This window comes from Gossypium hirsutum, chromosome A10, assembly GCF_007990345.1.
Source record: "Gossypium hirsutum isolate 1008001.06 chromosome A10, Gossypium_hirsutum_v2.1, whole genome shotgun sequence".
Lineage (NCBI taxonomy): Eukaryota > Viridiplantae > Streptophyta > Magnoliopsida > Malvales > Malvaceae > Gossypium > Gossypium hirsutum.
Genome location: NC_053433.1, coordinates 3,441,322 through 3,446,568, shown reverse-complemented (window position 1 = coordinate 3,446,568; position 5,247 = coordinate 3,441,322).

Below are 5,247 nucleotides of genomic sequence, written 5' to 3'. Positions count from 1 at the left end.
TTTGTCTCTTGATCAGATAAGTATAGCCGAAGCTATCACTTATCACTTTTCACTTGTCACTTGATCAGATAAGTGTAGCCGAAGCTATCACTTATCACTTTGTCACTTGATCAGATAAGTATAGCCGAAGCTATTACTTATCACTTTCCACTTGTCACTTGATCAGATAAGTGTAGCTAAAGCTACCACTTATCACTTTGTCACTTGATCAGAAGTACTCAAATCCGGCGTTCCGCTCAATTTGATCATTTATTCATATATCAAGCTTACCAACATGTGTTAATTCATAAACCATTCATGGTATTATTTCATGCCAAATCATATACTGAATATACCATACACACATACTATGAAACTTTATTTTCACACATGAGCTTAAACCATGACCAATAATGCACAAAAATAAGCATCATTCATATTTCATCGTTTATGAGTTATAATCAAACATATGACCATTTATACACGAATCATTCATATATTTCCCAATTTTCCTCCTCCTCCTCTCCATTCCACATCCTTAATGTGTATAACACACTTAAACAACATTAACCATAATTTCAATATTCACTAACATGTATATTCAAAGCTGTTTATCCGAGTCAGAGTCACTAAATTATTTTTATCCGGAGCTACAGAGCTCCAAATTAAGATCCGTTAATTTTCCTTGAAACTAGACTCACATATCTTCATACCATAAAATTTTCATAATTTTTGGTTCAGCCAAATAGTACAGTTTATTCTTTAAAGTTTCCCCTGTTTCGCTGTCTGACAGTTCCGACCACTCTTCACTAAAAATTAATTATCTCATTGTACAGAATTCGGATGATGTTTTAGCTTGTTTCTTCTAAAAATAGACTCATTAAGGATTCTAACCATATAAACTATAACTCATAATAATTTTTGTACAATTTTTAATGATTTTCCAAAATCAGAACAGGGGAACCCGAATTCATTCTGACCTTGTCTCACAAAATCTATTATATCTCATGATTTACAATTCCATTGCTCACATCATTTCTTTTATAAGAAACTAGACTCAATAAGCTTTAGTTTCATATTTTATTCATCCTCTAATTCAATCTCTACAATTTTTGGTGATTTTTCAAAGTTACACTACTGCTGCTGTCCAAAACTGCTTTAGTGCAAAATGTTGATTTCCATTTTGCCCCAAATTTCACAGTTTATACAATTCGGTCCTTTCTCAATTAACCCCTCAATTAATCTAATTTTCTCAATTAGTACTTTACTAGACATTATAAGTTGTTACACAACTATTGAAATTCAGAATTTCCACATATAACTCTATCTTCAAACTCTTTTACTATTAGGTCCCAAACATTCACTTTCTATTCAATTCTTTCAATAAAATCAGCATATGAACAATTTAAAGCTCTAATTTCATGCTAAATCATCATATACTTCCAGCACATATTCATATCAACTTTCAACTTCTTTCATAAAATCAAAAACTAATGGATTTAACAAGTGGGCCTAGTTGTAAAAGTCATAAAAATACAAAAATTTCAAGAAATAGTCAAGAATTGAACTTACTTGTAATAAAAATATGAAGAACCAGCTTGAAGAAGCCCTTCCATGGTGTTTTAGCTGATGAGAATTCAGAAAAATGAAGAGAAATCTAGATAATTCCACTTGGGTCCTAACTTTATTAAGCAAATTTTGCAATTTTCCAATTTTGCCCTTAATTCTCCTTACTTTCTTGCTGATTTCATGCCTCTGCCGTCCAGCCCAAATAGACCTTGGGTCTATTTGCCTTTTAAGCCCTCTTCCTTTTATCATTTAAGCTATTTAATCATTTCCCAAAATTTTGCATTTGTTACAATTTAGTCCTTTTAGTTCAATTAATTATCGGAACTTTAAAATTTCTTAACGAAACTTTAATACTAACTTTTTAACACTCCATAAATATTTATAAAAATATTTATGGCTCAGTTTAAAATCCCCGAGGTCTTGATACCTCATTTCGATTCTAATTATTTTAATATTTATTTCTAGTGCACTATTCACTATTTCAAAAATTTTCCTAACTTCATATTTAACTTATACTTACTAAATTAATAATATTTTCTACCCATTTGTCGAATTTAGTGATCTTGAATCACCGTTCCGACACCTCTGAAAATTCAAGCCATTACATTTTTTTTTCGTCGGATTTGTGGTCCCGAAACCACTGTTCCGACTAAGCCTAAATCGGGCTATTACAAGAGCAAGTATATGAAAGGTCCTTCTTGTAGCTTCTGAAAATACACGCAATGATCAAATTTACTTCTTGTGTACCTTTGCCCTTTCATGAACTGATCAAATCGCTTGTACCACTGCCTCGGAGATTGCTTCAATCCATAAAGCGACTTTGTCAGTTTGCAAACCCAATTTTCTTTTCCAGCAACCTTGAATCCATCTGGCTGAGTCATATAGATTTCCTCTTCCAAATCACCGTGTAAAAACGCGGTCTTCACATCAAGCTGAACTAGTTCAAGATCATATTGCGCAACCAAGGCTAGCAAAATCCGAATAGACGAATGCTTCACAACTGGAGAAAACACTTAATTGTAGTCTATTCCTTCTTTCTGAGCGTAACCCTTTGCTACTAATCTAGCCTTGTATCGAATTTCATTTTTATCAGGAAATCCTTCCTTCTTTGCATATACCCATTTGCATCCAATTGCCTTCTTTCCCTTGGGTAGTGTCGCCAACTCCCAGGTCTTATTTTTATGAAGAGACTGCATTTATTCATTCATTGCTTGCTTCCACTTTACACCATCAGGGTTACTTATTACTTCTGTGTAAGTAGAAGGAACATCATCATCTGTAATTGGAAGTGCATAGGCCACTATATCATCAAAGCGAGCAGGCTTACGAATCTCTCTTCTTGGCCTTCTATATGCAATTGAATCTTGTTGCTGTAGAGATTCTTGGGTAGGAACCTCTTCATCATTTGTCCCTTCAATATTAGCTGGATCATCGTTAACCTTTTCAAGCTCCACCTGCTGCAAAGTACTACTGGTTTTGTCATCCTTTTGTGAATCCTTGTACTTCAACATGGTTGATTCATCAAAAGTCACATCTCTACTGAAAACAATCTTCCTTGTATCAGGACACCAGAGACAATATCCTTTTACTTCATCAGTTATACCCAAGAATAATGCTTTCTTTGCTCTTGGGTCTAACTTAGATTCTTTTACATGATAATATGCAGTGGAACCAAATACATGCAAAGAATCATAATCAGTAGCAGATTTACCAGTCCACATCTCCATAGGAGTTTTTCTATTTATTGCAGCTGATGGCAAACGGTTAATTAGATGGCACGCATATGTAACTGCCTCAGCCCAAAATTCTTTGCCCAATCCAGCATTGGACAACATACATCGAACTTTCTCCAGTATAGTTCGATTCATTCGTTCTGCCACCCCATTTTGCTGTGGTGTATCCCGAACAGTGAAGTGTCGCACAATGCCCTCATCTTGGCATACTTGTAGAAATAGATCGTTTTTGTACTCAGTACCATTATCTGATCGAAGTCGTTTGACCTTTCGACCAGTCTGAGTCTCCACCATCTTCTTCCATTTCAGAAATGCATCCAAAACTTCACTTTTTCTTTTCATTAGATACACCCATACTTTTCTTGAATAATCATCAACAAAAGTAACAAAATAGTGCATACCTCCCAAAGAAGCTACTTTGGTAGGTCCCCACACATCACTGTGAACGTAGTCCAGAATTCCTTTCGTATTGTGAATTGCTGGACCAAATTTTACCCTCTTCTGCTTGCCCAGAACACAATGTTCACAGAATTCCATTTTGCAAGAATTTGCACCTTTCAATAAGCCTTGCTTCACTAATGTCTGCAAAGCTTTTTCACCAGCATGTCCCAATCGCATATGCCATAATTTGGTAGCCTCTGAATCTACATCTTTTGTAGAAACTGTTGATGTTGATCCAATAACTGTACTTCCATTTAAAAAATACAAGTTATTTCTTCTTGTGCCTTTCATCACCGTCAGTTGCCCAGCTACTACTTTTAGTAATCCATCTCTCAAAGTGATTGTGAGCCCTTTAGATTCTAAGGCACCTAATGAGATGAGATTTTTCTTCAGGCTAGGTACGTAGCGAACATCTGTCAAGACTTGGATTGAGCTGTCGTGATTCTTCAATTGGACTGTACCCACTCCCATTGTCTTACAAGCACTATCATTTCCCATAAGAACAATTCCACCTTCTAGCTCTTTAAGACTAGAAAACCAGTCCTTATTAGGACACATATGGTAAGTACATCCTGAATCCAAAATCCACTCATCCGTTTGACATGCCATTGCCATGCCAACCAAGCTAAAGTCTGACTCCTCATCATGCTCCACTACACATGCATCAGAAATAGCTTTACCCTTTTGTAACTTAGGACAATTCTTTTTCCAATGCCCTTTCTCACGACAAAAAGCACATTCATCTTTGGCAGGTCTCCCTTTGGACTTACTCCTTCTACCAGATTTGTTGCTGCGCGAACGACTTCTTACTGTTAAGACTTCTGTAGTTGTATCTCTGTGATCTTTTTTATCTTTCTTTCGAGTCTCAGATCTATACAACGCACTACAGACTGCATCAAATGTGATTGTATCCTTCCCATGAAGCAATGTGGTGGTAAGATGATCATATTCATCAGGAAGAGAATTCAACAACAATAATGCCTTGTCTTCATCTTCAAATTTCTCATCCAAATTTAGCAAGTCTGCTAAAATTTTATTGAATGAGTTCACATGGTCATTCATCGACATACCGGGTGCATACGTGAATCGATAAAGTTTCTTTTTCATATAAAGCCTATTTTCAAGACTTTTTGTTAGAAACTTTTCTTCCAGTGTATCCCACAACTTCTTCGCTGATGTCTCCCTCATGACAGAGTACTTCTGCTCTTTGGCCAAACATAGGCGAATTGTTCCACATGCCTGTCTATTGATCTTGGCCCACTCCTTGTCATCCATCTTGTCAGGTTTTTCTTCAAGGGCTATATCCAGCTCTTGCTGACATAAGACATCTAGGATCTCACATTGCCACATACCAAAATTATTGGTACCATCAAATTTCTCTACTTCAAATTTCGCATTGGTCACAGTAGTCCTTGACGATGACTTTTCCATTTTTTTCTCCTCAATCCCAACTACAGTACGTGAATAGTGCCGTGAACGATCGTATTTCCCAAGTACGAATCTAGCTCTGATACCAATTGTTGTG